Raw genomic sequence first — 15613 nt, 5'->3', positions numbered from 1 at the left:
GGTCATCTCATAGCTAGGGATGCAAAGAAATCCATGCCGGGGGCACCTGTGACTGATTCTGGGAGGAGGGCCAAAGAGGCTTTAGCCGTCTGTGGTGACACCCATTGCTCTAAGCTCTCCTCCATCACCTTGGAACTCCCCTGTCATCAGCTAGTGGAAAACGAAGACCAAGGTCTACCTGAGGCCTGGGCCTCATGCTCTCCTTGGCAGGGGAACTGTGACCTGGTCCTCTGCACAAAGACACCTGCTGCAAGGCCCGGGTCTCCCTTCCTGGGAGCTCACCAAGCCGAGACCAGCCATACACAACCCTAGGTCAAAACACTTCCACCTGCTTCTGTGGCTGCCACAACATCACAGAGCGACCGATCCCCCCACAACTGTCCCATCCGTCTATGTCATACAGAGGAAATGTTCCTAACATGCACGTGACAGGAGACTTTCATCTGTAAATGCCCTGGGTGGTGGAACCCATGGGAACCAGTGGAAGTTGTCCCTTGCTCCTACAGTCCCCAGAGGAGGCAATGTGCTGGACCTCAGTTCCGATGAGAACGACGGTATGAGTTCTCACTCATTTTGTTCAGCTTTTCCAAGGAATGTTTTTACGGGGGACTCATCATCGATCCAAGCACATTCGAAGAGGTAGGACATTTGACACCACAGGCTGGGCAGTGGGTGAGCCGATGACCTTAATCACCTTCGGCATCCTGGGGAACCCAGAGCCACACCACTGAGCAATGGACACAGACAATCAACTCTGGGAGTGGAACTCGCCATGCCATTAGTGGCCTGCTGAGAAACAGCTCTTTGCAGGTCTCAAAATTCAAAAGACACCTCTGCACACAGGGCAGAGGAATGCTTACCGTCCTGAGGCACTCACCAGCGTGGGGTGCACCATAGATGCCAGGCCACACCAAATCAGGACTCAAGGAAGCCTCTGTTGGTCAGAAGAATTGGCCATCTTCCTTGCCAGCAAGCGGCAGACCTCTCATGACAACTGCTGCTGAGAAGTTTAAAGAAATCAAATGCATGCTTGAGAAATGGGCCCAAGTCCACTGGTCACCACTTCAATCCCATTCTTTCCCACAGAGAAACTTGCACACTGGCTTCTCCTTGGGCTCCATGACAGACCTCCATCTTCATGAATATACCTGACCCATGTCACTCTGTGGACACCTGGGAAGCACATGTGACCAGAACAATTGCACACACCCATTGCTGCATCTATTTGACTGTGGCTGTGCATGTCTGTGTGTGTGCAGGTTTGTGTGTTTATGTGTATGTGTCTCCCTCACACACGTACGTGTTTCCCAACAGCACAACGGGTTGTCATAGTTGGCAGCCTCCAGACCTGCAAACCATCCTCATGCCTGCAACCAAAAGGCTCAAGACCCAGTCCTTCAATCAGTAGGATGTGAATTTTGACCTAGGGGTCAAATAGACGTTGGCCTGGTGTCCCTCGACTAACAGCCAGCACCCCTGGTGCAAGCATACAGTCCTCCTTATGGGGCATATAATGTTGTGACCAGACACTGTCTCTGGCCGCCCTCCCAGGTAAGGCACACCTGGCACCAAACCAACCAAAACTCGCACTGGAAGGCACCTTTGCAATGGACAGCACGTTGGTCTTAAACACAGCATCAAGGCCAGAGACAGTCTTCTGAACCCAGCCAAAGGACCTCAACACACAACACTTCCTTCCTCCAATCAGTTCACATGCCTGCACCATGCCTTCAGGACACACAAAGGGAATGGCTAGTTTTCCAACAGGATATTCCTACCTGAACCCCTAAAGACAAGGTGGACAGGACACACCACCTTTCATTTTCCTTGCATTGGACACACCTACAGGGCTTTGCTGCACCGACATCTGAGGCAACATCCCATCATGCAGCCAACTTAAGTGCACTACCAACCACCCCAACATTGGCAAGTCAACACCACCTCAACACCATCACCAGGTTTACATGCACACAGCTATGAAGCGAGCTGCGAGACAGAACTACCAACCCTTTCTGACTGTCCTAAGCCAACTATGTGTCATGCCAATGTGGCACGGCTGTCCTGGCTGCACTGTGATGTCAAACCAGCTAAGTGAGCTGAAAAGCTTCAATGCCATGAGGATGTAGCAGAATCCAATACTGGAACATCGCCAACATACAAAGGTGAGGAGGCATCCCAAATCAAGAGACTCTCTGCGGCAGTGCCCCTGGTATTGCACATACGTTGCCTGGAATGCACATGGAGCTCCATGAATACACGAAGTGTGAATGGACCCCATCGGAGAGTCCCAGGCCAGGGCCAGGGCCAGGGGACATTCCCTCTGGACGTCTTTGGGATGGAAGCTGTTTCAAAGCGGGAAATGGGATCCAGAGCAGTATTTGCTCACACGAGCTGCAGCAGGTGGGGACGCCTGGCAATGGCGGGCCAAGAGACCATTTCCAGGAAGATGGACACTTCTGCTACTCTGCCGGGAAGACTGGAGTGACCCAGGACCACAGGCATCAGCCCGACCCTCATGCTCCCTAGGACCTGCCCTTGAAGACCTCCAATGGCCAACCTGTTATCCATCAAAGAAATCCATGGAAAGCCCATCACCACTAAATGACAGCCCAAGACCACTGACGGCATGCGTGTCCATGTGAGCCCTCTACAACCTTTTCTCTGGGGTACCTTCCTGCCCAGGCTTGGCCACAACACCACAGGAATCTCACAGCTCGAGAGGTGAAAAAAATCTGTGCTGGGGGCCCCCTGGGACCGACCGTGAAAGGAGGGACAAAGAGGATTTAGCTGTCTGCCACAACATCCATTGCTATGCACTCTCCCCTGTCACCCTTGGCACTCCCCTGTCCTCAGCTAACCAAAGATCAAGACCAAGGACTGTCTGAGGCCTGGGCCTCAAGCTCTCCTTGAAAGCAGAACTGGAACACGTACCTGGTCCTCTATGCAAGGATGCCCACAGCGATTTCCAGGTCCCCCTTCCTGGGAGCTCACCAAGCCGAGGCCAGCCCCACACTCCCCTAAGCCTGCGACATTTCCATCCACTTCCATGGCCACTACGCCATCACAGAGCAGCCAATCACCCTACGACTCTCCAACCCGTGTGCCTGACACAGAGGGAATGTTCCTTTTTTGGGGGGGTGGGGGGGAATGTTCGTAATGTGCATATGACAGGAGACTTTCATCTGTGAACGCCATGGGTGGTGGAACCTATAGGGACTACTGGAAGTTGTCCCTTCCTACTAAAGTCCCCAGAGGAAGCAATGTGCTGGACCTCAGTTCCGATGAGAACGACGGTATGAGTTTTCACTCATTTTGTTCAGCTTTTCCAAGGAATGTTTTTTTTTGGAGGACTCATCATCGATCCAAGCACATTCAAAGAGGCAGGACGTTTGACACTGCAGACTGGGCAGTGTGCAAGCTGATGACCTTAAAGGCCTCGACCATGCCCTTAATGGCCATCTGAAAAACTGCTCCTTGTGGGACTCAGAAATCCTAAAGACACCCTCACTCATCATGCGGGGCAGAGGAATGCTTACCGTCCTGAGCCATCCACCAGCACGGGGTGCACCGTGGACGCGAGGCCACACCGACTCCACGACTCCATGAAGGTTCCATTGCTCGGAAGAACTGACCATCTGCCATGCCAGCAGGCGGTGGGCCTCTCAAGGCAACTGCCCCTGAGAAGTGTAAAGAAATAAAATGCACACTTGAGAAACAGGCCCACGTCCACTGGTCACCACGTCAATGTCATTCTTTCCCATGGGGCAACTCATACCCCTGCTTCTCCTTGGACCCTATGACTGACCTCCATCTCCATATTCATACCACTACTCTGCTGGGAAGACCAGAAGTGACCCACGGCCATGGACACCATCCCAACACTCACTCGCCCAGAGACATGCCCTCAAAGACCCATTCATACCTTACCTGTGTCACTCCATGGACACCTATAAGTGTGTGTGGCCTAACGACTGCACACACCCATTGCTGCATCTATTTGTCTGTGGCTGTGCACACGTTTGTGCATGAGTGTGTCTCTGTGTGGATGTGTGGCCCCCTCATGCACATGTGTTTCCCAACACCCCAGTGGGCAGTCACAGTCTGCAGCCTCTAGACCGGAACCAACCCCACAAAACCAAAGACTCGAGACCCCAGCCTTCAATCAATAGGATGTGAATTTTGACCTCAAGGCCATGAGGAAAGAGGTCCTAGGTCCCTTGCCTAACAGCCACCACCCCTGGCACGAGCCCATGCTCCTCCTCACAGAGCATCTGATGTCATGACCAGACACTGTCTCTGGCACCTTTACCAGGTGAGGTTCACCTGATGGAAAACCAACCACAACCAGCACTGGATGGCGCCTTTGCAATGGCCAGTACATCGCTCTGAAATAGCATCAAGGCCAGAGGTAGTCTTCCCAACCTAGCCAAAGGACCTCAAGACACAGGCTTCCTTCCCTCCACTCAATCCATGTGCCCACACCGTGCCCTCTGGACACCCAAAGACAATGGCTGCCTTTCCAAAAGGATGTCTCCACCTGACCCCGCAAAGACCAGGCAGATAGGACATGGTCATTGTCCTTGCATTGGACACACCCACAGAGTTTCCCTGCACCAACCTCTGAGACAATATCCCATCACTCAGCCAGCTTGACCAAACTACCACCCACCCCAATGCCAGCAAGTCAACACTGCATCAACACCACCCGGTCTACATGCGTGCAGCTACTAAGTGAGCTGCAAGATGTACAACCACCAATCCTTTCCAATTTTCCTGTGCCAACTGTGTGCCCTTGAAAGTGGCATGGCTGTCCTGCCTGCTCTGTGACTTCAAACCAGCTAAGGGAGCTGAAATGCTTCATCATGCCTAGGGAGTTTTGGAGTCCAACACTGGAACATCACCAGCACACAGACACATGGAGACATGCCAAGTTGAGACTCTCTGCGGCAACGCCCCTGGGATTGCAAACACACTGCTCCAGTCATGCGTGACTGGAGCAAAGGAGAGTCCTGGTACAGGGACAGGGCACATTCACTCTGGACACCTTTGGGATGGAAAGCAGGAATGATACAGAGCAGTATTTGCTCACAAGAGCAGCCTCAGGTGGGGCCACCCGACAATGCAGGCCAAGAGACCATTTCCAGGAAGATGTGCACAACGGTAGAGCCCACTACTCTGCTGGGAAGAACAGAAGTGACCCAGGGCCATGGACACCATCCCCACACTCACTCACCCAGAGACATGCCCTCAAAGACCTGCTCTGGCTGACCTGTCGTCCACCAGAGAAATCCATGGAAAGCCTATCACTGCCAAATTAAAGCCCAATGCAGCTGATGACATTCATGTCCACAAGAGCCCTCTAGCACCTTTTCTCTGGAATACCATCTTGCCTACACCTTCACTACCAAACCACAGGCATCTCACGGCTCTGGAGGCAAAGAAATCTGTGCTGGGGGGACACTGTGACCAACACCGGCAGAAGGGATGAAGAGCCACTGGCCGTCTGCCATGGCACCCACTGCTCCACACTCTCCCTCATCACCCTTGGCACTTCCCTGTCCTCAGCTAACCAGAAATCAAGAACAAGGTCTGCCTGAGGCCTGGGCCTTGTGCTTTCCTTGGTAGCAAAAGTGAGACCTTCTCCTCTGCATGGAGACAACACCCATGAGGTCCAGGCCTCCCTTCCTGAAAGCTCACCAAGCTGAGACCAGCTGCACACTCCCCTAGGCCCACGACATTTCTCCCCTCTTCCATGGCCGCCACGCCATCACAGAGCAGCCAATGCCCTCACGAATCTCCCACCCGTGTACCTCACACAGAGGGAATGTTTCTAACGAGCGTTTCATGGGAGACTTTGGCCTGTGGATGTCCTGGGTGGGGGAACCCATGGGAACCAGGGGAAGTTGTCCCTCGCTCCTACAGTCCCCACGGGAGGTAATGTGCTGGACCTCAGTTCCGATGAGAACGACGGTATGAGTTCTCACTCATTTTGTTCAGCTTTTCCAAGGAATGTTTTATGGGGGACTCATCATCGATCCAAGCACATTTGAAGAGGCAGGATATTTGACACCACAGGCTGGGCAGTGGGCAAGCCGATGACGTTAAAGAACTTCGGCACCCTGGGGAAGCCAGAGCCGCGCCACTAAACAACCGGCACAGACCATCCACTCTGGGAGTGGAACTCGCCATGCCATTAATAGCCTGCTGAGAAACTGTTGCTCACAGGTCTCGGAAATTCTAAAGCCACCATCACTCAGGACACAGAACAGAAAAATGCTTACCGTCCTGGGCCACCTGCCAGCATGGGGTGCACCGTGGATGCCAGGCCACACCAAATCCAGGAACCCACAGGGCCTGTTTCTCAGAAGCATCGACCATCTTCCTGGACAGCAGGCAGCGGACCTCCCACGGCAACTGCCCCTGAGAAGAGTAAAGAAATCAAATGCATGCTTGAGCAACAGGCCCAGGTTCACTGGACACTTCAACACCATTCTTTCCCACAGGGCAACTCACACACCTGCTTCTCCTTGGCCTCCATGACTGACCTCCATCTCCATGAATATACCTTACCTGTGTCACTCTGTGGACATCTAAAAGCATATGTGGCCAGAACCACAGCACATACACATTGCTGCATCTATTAGCCTATGGCTGTCTGTGCCTGTGTGTGTGTGTGTGTCTGTGTGTGTGTGTGAGACAGAGTGTGTGTGAGTTTGAGTGTGAATATATGGATGGGTGTGGGTGTGTGTATGTTTAAGAATGTTAGTTTAAATGGGTATGTGTGTTTGTCTCCCTAATGCACATGTGGGTCCCAACACTGCAATGGGCAGTTCTAGTTTGCAGCTTCCAGACCTGATCCCCCCAGCAACCCAATGGCTCAAGACCCCAGACTGATCACTGGATGTGAACTTTGACCTCAAGGCCATGCGGAAACAGGCCACAGGTCTCTCACCTAACAGCCACCACCTCTGGCAGGAGCACAGGCTCCTCCTCTTCCTCATGGGGCTTCTGATGTCATGACAAGACACTGTCTCTGGCCACCCTCTTAGTGAGGTGCACCTGGCGGAAAACCAACCACAATCAGCTCCAGAGAGCACCCAGAGAGCACCTTTGCAAAGTCCAGCATGTCAGTCTGAAACTCGGCATCAAGGCCAGAGGCAGGATTAGCAACCTAGCAAAAGGACCTCAAGATACACGCCACCTCCCTTCGACTCAGTCCACGTGCCCGCACTGTGCCCTCATGACACCCAAAGAGAATGGCTGCTTTTCCAACAGGATGTCCCTACCTGAATCCCCAAGGACCAGGTTGACAGGACACACTGCCTGTCATCGTTCTTGCATTGGACACACCCACAGGGCATCCCTGCACCGACCTCAGAAGCAATGACCCCTCATGCAGCCAATTTAACTGCACTACTACCCACCCCAACATTGGCAAGTCAACACTGCATCAACACCACCAGGTCTACATGCATGCGGCTACTAAGTGAGCTGAGAGCTGTAGAACCACCAATCCTTTCCAACTTTCCTAAGCCAACCAAGTGTCCTTGAAAGTGGCGTGGCTGTCCTGGCTGCACTGTGAATTCAAACTGGCTAAGGGAGCTAAAATGCTTCATCATGCATAGGGAGTAGCGGAATCCAACACGGGAACATCGCCAACATGCAGAAGCGTGAAGGCATCCCAAGTCAAGAGACTTTCTGTGGCAACACCCCTGGGATTGCACACGCATTGCCCGAAATGGACATGGACCTCCATTGACAGCCCCACGCATGACTGGAGCCCACGGGAGGGTCCTGGGCCTGGGCCAGGGCACATTCCCTCTGGATGCCTTTGGGACGGATGCTGCTTTCAAAGCGAGAAAAAGGATCAAGAGCAGTAGTTGCTCACACAAGCTGCAGCAGGAGGGGCCGCCCGGCAATGGGGGGCCAAGAGACCATTTCCAGGAAGATGTACGCAACAGTGGAGCCCATTACTCTGCCAGGAAGATCGGAGTGACCCAGGGCCACAGGTAGCAGCCCAACCCTCACATACCTGGGAACTGCCCTTGAAGACCCCTGCTGCCTGACCTGTCATCCATCAGAGGAATACACGGAAAGCCCAGCACCACCAAATGACAGCCTAAGACCACTGATGGCATACCTGTCCATGTGAGCCCCCAACCACCTTTTCTCTGGAATACCAGAGAATACGTCCTACCCAGGTCTCCACCACCACACTATGGGCATCTCACGGCTCAGGTGGCAAAGAAATCCATGCCGGGGTGACCCTGGGACCAACACTGGGGGAAGGGCCGAAGAGGCTTTGGCCATCTGCTACAACACCCATTGCTCTGCACTCTCCCCCATCACCCTTGGGACTCCCCTGTCCTCAGCTAACTGAAAATCAAGACCAAGGTCTGCCTGAGGCTGAGGCCTCATGCTCTCCATAGTAGGGGAACCAGGACCCGGTCCTCTGTGTGAGGGAGCTTGACACGAGGTCCGGGTCTCCCTTCCTGGGAGCTCACCAGGCCCACGTCTGCCACGCACTCCTCTAGGCCTGAGATTTTTCCGTCCACTTCCACAGCTGCCACGCCATCACACAGCAGCCAATCCCTCCATGACTCTCCTAACAGTGTATCTCACACAAAGGGAATGTTCCTAATGTATGTGTGATGGCAGACGCCCTGGGTGGTGGAACCTATAGGGACTAGTGGAAGCTGTCCCTCACTCCAACAGTCCCTGCTGGAGGCAACGTGCTGGACCTCAGTTCCGATGAAAATGACGGTATGAGTTGTCACTCATTTTGTTCAGCTTTTCCAAGGAATGTTTTTTTAGGGGGACTCATCATCGATCCAAGCACATTTGAAGAGGCAGGACATTTGACACCACAGGCTGGGCAGTGGGTGAGCCGATGATCTTAAAGACCTTCGGCACCCTGGGGAAGATAGAACCATGCCACTGAGCAAAAGGCACAGACCATTTGCTGAAGGAATGGAACTCACCATGCCATTAGTGGCCTTGTGAGAAACAGCTCATTGTGGGTCTTAGAAATCCAAAAGACACCGTCACTCAGCACAGGGGGCAGAGGAATGCTTACCATCCTGAGAGATCCACCAGCACGAGGTGAACCCTGGAAGCCAGGCCACACTGACTCCAGGACTCTGCAGGGCCTTTGTGGTTCAGAAGAACTGACCATCTTCCTTCTAGCAGGCAGCGGGCCTCCCACGGCAACTGCCCCTGAGAAGTGTAAAGAAATCAAATGTACGCTTGAGAAACAGGCCCAGGTCCACTGGTCACTACTGCAGTGTCATTCTTTCATGCGTAGCAACTTGCATGCCCTGCTTCTGTTGGCCTCCATGAGTGACCTCTGTTTCCATGAATGTACCTTACCAGTGGCACTCTGCAAACAGCTTGCAGCTGTGTGTGGTGCCAGAACGACTGCACACACACATTGCTGAGTGGCTATGTGCATGTGTGCGTATGTGTGTGTGTATGTGTGTATCTCCCTCATGCACATGTGTTTCCCAACACATGAGTTTCCCAACATGGCAACGTGCAGTCATAGTCCGCGGCCTCCAGGCCTGGGCCCCCACCAACACGACAATTCAAGACCAAGGCCTTCAATCAGTAGGATATAAACTCTGACCTCGAGGCCATGCAGACATAGGCCCAACGGCCCTCACATAACAGCCACCATCCCTAGCCTGAGCATAAGCTCCTCCTCACGGGGCATCTGATGTCATGACCAGACACTGTCTCTGGCAGCACTCCCAGGAAAGGCACACCTGGCACAAAACCAACCACAACCAGCACTGGAGGGCGTCTTTGCAATGGCCAGCACGTCACTCTGAAACTCGGCGTCAAGGCCAGAGGCAGTCTGCCCAACCTAGGCAAACGATCTCAAGACACGGGCTTCCTCTCCTCCACTCAGTCCATGTACCTGCACCATGTCCTCAGGACACCCGAAGGGAATGGCTGCTTTTCCCATGGGACATCCCTGCCTAATGCCCCAAACACCAGGCAGACATCACACAGCACCTTCCATCATCCTTGCTTCGATCACACTCAAAGGCCTTCCTTGCACCGACCTCCGAGGCAACATCCCACCACGCAGCCAACTTGGATGCAGTACCATCCTCCCCAACACCTGCTCAACAACGTCTGACAGCCACCACCAGGTCTACACACACATGGCTACCAAGTGAGCTGCGAGTCACAGAATGACCAATCCTTTCCAACTTTCCTAAGCCATCTGCGTGCCCTTCAACATGGCATGACTATCCTGGCTGCACTGAGACTAACGGGGTTGAAACAGTTCATCACACCTAGGGCGTAGCTAAATCCAACACTTGAGTATCACCAACATGCAGAGGAGTAGAGGCATCTCAAGTCAAGGGACTCTCCATGGAAGGCACCTAGGATTAAATATGCATTGTCTGCACTGCACACGGACCCCCATGGACAGCTCCAAATGTGACCGAATCCCACAGGAGAGTTCCAAGCCAGGGCCAGGGCCAGGGCCAGGGCACATTCCCTGTGAAAGTCTTCAGGATGGAAGCCGCTTTCAAAGCAGGACGGAAGATCCAAAGCAGTTATTTGCTCACAAGAGCTGCAGCATGTGGGGCTGCTCAGCAATGTTGGGCCAAGAGACCATTTCCAGGAAGATGTGCACAACGGTGGAGCCCACTATTCTGCTGGGAAGACCAGAAGTGACCCAGGGCCAAGGGCTACAGCCCAACACTCATGCTCCTTGGATCTGCCCTTGAAAGCCCCACTGGCTGACCTGTCATCCACAAGAAAAATCCATGGAAAGCCCATCACTGCCAAATGACAGCCCAAGACCACTGATGACACGTGTATCCATGTGAGCCCTCTACCACCTTTTCTCTGGGGTACTGTCCTGCCCAGGCTGAGCCACCATACCATGGGCAACTCATGGCTCAGGAGCCAAACAAATCCCTGCCGGGGGCCCCTGTAACCAACACTGGGCGGAGGGCCAAAGAGGCTTTGGCTGTCTGCCACAACACCCATTGCTCTCCACTGTCCCTCATCACTTTTGCACTCCCCTCTCCTCTGATAACTGAAAATCGAGACAAAGGTCTGTCTGAAGTCTGGGCCTTGTGCTCTCCTTGGCATAAAAAAAAAAAAGACCTGGTCCCCCACATAGAGAGGCCCATCATCAGGAGGTCAGGTCAGGGTCTCCCCTCCTGGGAGCTGACCAAGCCAAGGCCAGCCGTACACTCCCTTAGGCCCGTGACATTTCTCCCCTCTTCCATGGCCGCCACACCATCACAGAGCAGCCAATGCCCCCATGAATCTCCCACCTGTGTACCTCACACAGAGGGAACATTCCTATTGTGCCTGTGATGTGAGACTTTCATCCGTGGATGCCCTGAGTGGTAGAACCTATGGGAACCAGTGGAAGTTGTCCCTCACTCCTACAGTTCCCAGGGGAGGCAATGTGCTGGACCTCAGTTCCGATGAGAACGACAGTATGAGTTCTCACTCATTTTGTTCAGCTTTTCCAAGGAATGTTTTTATGGGGGACTCATCATCGATCCAAGCACATTCAAAGGGGCAGGATGTTTGACACCACAGGCTGGGCAGTGGGCGAGCTGATGACCTTAAAAACCTTCGGCACGCTGGGGAAGCCAGAGCTGTGCCACTGAACAATGGGCACAGACTGTTCACTTTAGGAGTGGAACTCGCCATACCATTAGTGGCCTGCTGAGAAACAGCTCCTTGCAGGTCTCAGAAATCCCACCCCCCACTCAGCACGTGGGGCAGAGGAATGCTTACCATCCTGAGCTGTCCACCAGCAGGGGGTGCACCGTGGATGCTATGCCACACCAACTCCAGGACGTTGGGGGCCTTTGTGGCTCAGAAGAACTGACCATCCTCCTTGCCAGCATATGGCCGGTGTCCCAGGATAACTGCCCCTGAGAAGTGTAAAGAAATCAAATGCACGCTTGAGAAATGGGCACAGGTTCACTGGTCACTTCAACGCCACTCTTCTCCACAGAGCAATTCACATGCCCACTTCTCCTTGGCCTCCATTATGGACCTGCATCTTTATAAATGTATCTGACTGTGTCACTTTCTAGACACCTAGGAAGCGCATGTGGCTGGAACGACCACACACAGCTGTTGCTACGTCTATTTGCCTGTGGCTGTGCACGCCTGTTTGTGTGTGTGATAGTGTGAGTATGTGTGTTTCCCTCATGCACATGTGTTTCCCAACACTGCAACAGGAGGCCATAGTCTGCAGCCTCCAGACCTGAAGCCTCTGCAACCCGAAGGCTCAAGACCACGGTCTTCAATCAGTAGGATGTGAACTTTGACTTTGGGGCCATGAGGACACAGGCCTGAGATCCCTCACCTAACAGCCACCACCCCTGGAGTGTGCACACGCTCCTCCTCATGGGGCATTTGATGTTGTGACCTGACACTGTCTCTGGCTGCATTCCCAGGTGAGGCTCACTTGGCGAAAAACCAACCACAACCAGCACGTGAGGGCGCCTTCGCAATGACCAACCCATAGGTCTGAAAATGGCATCAAGCCAGAGGCAATCTTTCCAATCTAGCCAAAGGATCTCAAGATGTGGGCTTCCTCCCCTCCACTCAGTCCACATGCCCGCACTGCACCTTCAGGACACCCGATGGGAATGGCTGCTTTCCAACAGGATGTCCCTGCCCCAAGGACCAGGTTGACAGGACACACTGCCTTCCATGGTCCTTGCGTTGGTTACACCCACAGGGCTTCTCTGCACAGAACTCTGAGGCAACATCCCATCATTCAGCCAACTTAACTGCACTACCACCCACCCCAACTCCTGCAAGTCAACGCTGCCTCAGCACCATCACCAGGTCTACATGTAAAAATGGCTACTAATGAGCTGCGATCTGCAGAACCACCAATCCCTTCCAACATTCCTGATGCAGTCGTGGGCCCCTCAACATGATATGGCTATCCTGGCTGCACTGTGACATCAAACTGTTTAAGGGAGCTGAAACGCTTCATCACCCTTAGGGTGTAGCAGAATGCAACACCGGAACATCACCAACATGGGAGGTGCAGGGGCATCCCAAGTCAAGGAACTCTGCATGGCAGGCCCCTGGAATGGCATACATGTTGCCTGGAATGCAGCCGGATCTCCATGGATAGCCCCATGTGTGACCAATGCCCACAGGAGAGTTCCTGGCCAGGGCCATACCCTCTGGACGCCTTCAGGATGGAAGCTGCTTTCAAAGCGGGAAAGAGGATCCAGAGCCATATTTGCTCACACGAGCTGCAGCAGGTGTGGCTGCCCGGCAATGGCAGGCCAAGAGACGATTTCCAGGAAGATGTGCACAACAGTGGAGCCCACTACTCTGTCAGGAAGACGAGAAGTGTCTGAGGGCCAGGGGCATGTGTCTGACCCTTGTATTGCCTGGAACCTGCCCTCTAACACCCCTGCTGGCCAACTTGTCATCCACTAAAGAAATAAATGGAAAGCCCATCACTGCTGAACGATAGCCCAAGACTGCTGATGACACACATGTCCACATGAGTCCCCCTACCGCCTCTTCTGTGGAGTACCTTCCAGTCCAGCCTTCCACCATAGCACCAGGGGCATCTCACGGCTCAGGGGATGAAGAAATCCCTGCTGGGGGGCCTCCATGACCGGATGCTGGGTGGAGGGCCAAAGAGGCTTTGGCTCTCTGTCACAACACCCTTTGTTATACACTGTCCCCCATCACCCTTGGCATTCCCTTGTCCTCAGCTAATCAAAAATCAGGACCAACATCTGCCTGAGGCCTGGGCCTTGTGCTCTCCCCGGCAAGAAAACAAGGACTCAGTCCTCTGCTCAGAGACACCTGCCATGAGGTCCGGGTCTCCCTTCCTGGGAGCTCACCAAGCCAAGATCAGGCACACACTACCCTAGGCCTGCGATACTTCTGTCTGCTTCCATGGCCACCAGGCCATCACAGAGCAGCCGTTCCCCCCCAGGACTCTCCTACCTGTGTACCTCACACAAAGGGAATGTTCCTAATGAGCATGTGATAGGAGACTTTGGCTGTGGATGACTTGGGCGGTGGAACCTATGGGAATCAGTAGAAGTTGTCCCTCACTCCTACAGTCCCCGGGGAAGGCAACGTGCTGGACCTCAGTTCCGATGAGAACGACGGTATGAGTTTTCACTCATTTTGTTCAGCTTTTCCAAGGAATGTTTTTTTGGGAGACTCATCATCGATCCAAGCACATTTGAAGAGGCAGGACATTTGACACCACAGGCTGGGCAGTGGGTGAGCCGATGATGTTAAAGACCTTCGGCCCCACTAGAGCGGTGCCACTGAGCAATGAGCACAGACCATCCACTCTAGGAGAGGAACTCGCCATGCCATTAGTGGTTAGCCAAGAAACTGCTGTCTTGGAAATCCAAAAGACACCCTCATTCAGCATGCGGGGCAGAGAAATGCTTACCGTCCTGAGCCACCCGCTAGCACACAGTGCACCGTGGATGCCAGGCCACACCGAATCCAGGACTCTGTGTGGCCTGCGTTGCTCAGAAGAATTGAGCATCTTCCTTCCAGCAGTTACCACACCTCCCACAGCAACTGCCTCTGAGAAGTGTAAAGAAATCAAATAAACGCTTGAGAAGTGGGCTCAGGTCCACTGGTCAACACTTCAATCCCATTCTTTCCCGTGGGGCAACTCGCACACCTGTTATTCTTTGGCTTCCACGACTGACCTCCATCTCCATGAATATACCTTACACGTGTTACTCTGTGGATACCTAAAAGCGCATGTAGTCACACACGCCCATTGCTGCATGTATTTGCCTGTGGCTCGGCATGCCTGTGTCTCGGCACGCCTGTGCGTATGTGTGTGTATATGAATGTGTATGTGTGTGTGTCTCCCTCATGCACATGTGTTTCCTAACATATGTGTTTCCCAACACTGCAACAGGCAGTCATAGTCTGCAGCCCTCTGGCCTGACACCACGCCAACCCAACAGCTGAAGACCAAGGCCTTCAATCAGTAGGATGTGAATTTTGACCTGGAGACCATGAGGACATAGGCCCGAGGTGGCTCGCCTACCAGCCACCTCCCCTGGTGTGAGTACACGCTCCTCCTCACGGGACACTTGATGTCCTGAGCAGACACTGTCTCTAGCCGCCCTCTCAGGTGAGGCATACCTGGTGGAAAACCAATCACAACCTGCGCTGGAGGGTGCCTTTGCAATGGCCAGCACATCAGCCTGAAACTTGGCATCAAGGCCAGAGGTGGTCTTCCCAATCTAGCCAAAAGACCTCAAGACACAGCCTTCCTCCCCTCCACTCAGTCCACATGCCTGCACCGTGCCCTCTGGACACACAAAGGGAATGGCTGCTTTTCCAACAGGATGTCCCCCCTACCAATGTCCCAAGGACCAGGCGGATGGGACACACTGCCTTTCATTTTCCTTGCATTGGACACACCCACAGGGCTACCCTGTACTGACCTCTGAGGCAACATCCCATTATGCAGCCAACTTGACTGCACTACTACCCGCCGCAATGCCTGAAAGTCAACACTACCTGAACACCACCACTGGGTCTACATGCATGCAGCTAGTGAGTGAGCTGCAAGCTCAGAACCACCCATCCTTTC

At 53.5% G+C, this 15613-nt stretch overlaps 5 non-coding genes and 2 pseudogenes across 5 annotated transcripts; all 7 read right to left on the bottom strand.

Moving 5' to 3' along the window:
- Window positions 1–15613, bottom strand: part of LOC116481986 (small ribosomal subunit protein eS26-like) — an 88428-nt pseudogene that overhangs the window by 54817 nt on the left and 17998 nt on the right.
- On the bottom strand, window positions 529–623 carry LOC116482768 (small nucleolar RNA SNORD116). The gene has a single exon (XR_004252036.1). It is a non-coding gene; the product is annotated as a small nucleolar RNA SNORD116 (small nucleolar RNA).
- On the bottom strand, window positions 3268–3364 carry LOC116482769 (small nucleolar RNA SNORD116; annotated as a pseudogene).
- On the bottom strand, window positions 5945–6038 carry LOC116482767 (small nucleolar RNA SNORD116). The gene has a single exon (XR_004252035.1). It is a non-coding gene; the product is annotated as a small nucleolar RNA SNORD116 (small nucleolar RNA).
- Window positions 8738–8833, bottom strand: LOC116482770 (small nucleolar RNA SNORD116). Its single transcript, XR_004252037.1, has one exon. It is a non-coding gene; the product is annotated as a small nucleolar RNA SNORD116 (small nucleolar RNA).
- On the bottom strand, window positions 11446–11540 carry LOC116482766 (small nucleolar RNA SNORD116). Its single transcript, XR_004252034.1, has one exon. It is a non-coding gene; the product is annotated as a small nucleolar RNA SNORD116 (small nucleolar RNA).
- LOC116482764 (small nucleolar RNA SNORD116) lies at window positions 14122–14216 on the bottom strand. Its single transcript, XR_004252032.1, has one exon. It is a non-coding gene; the product is annotated as a small nucleolar RNA SNORD116 (small nucleolar RNA).

This window comes from Hylobates moloch, unplaced genomic scaffold (genome assembly GCF_009828535.3).
Source record: "Hylobates moloch isolate HMO894 unplaced genomic scaffold, HMol_V3 SCAFFOLD_14, whole genome shotgun sequence".
NCBI classification, from domain to species: domain Eukaryota; kingdom Metazoa; phylum Chordata; class Mammalia; order Primates; family Hylobatidae; genus Hylobates; species Hylobates moloch.
This window is presented reverse-complemented; position numbering and strand designations above follow the sequence as displayed.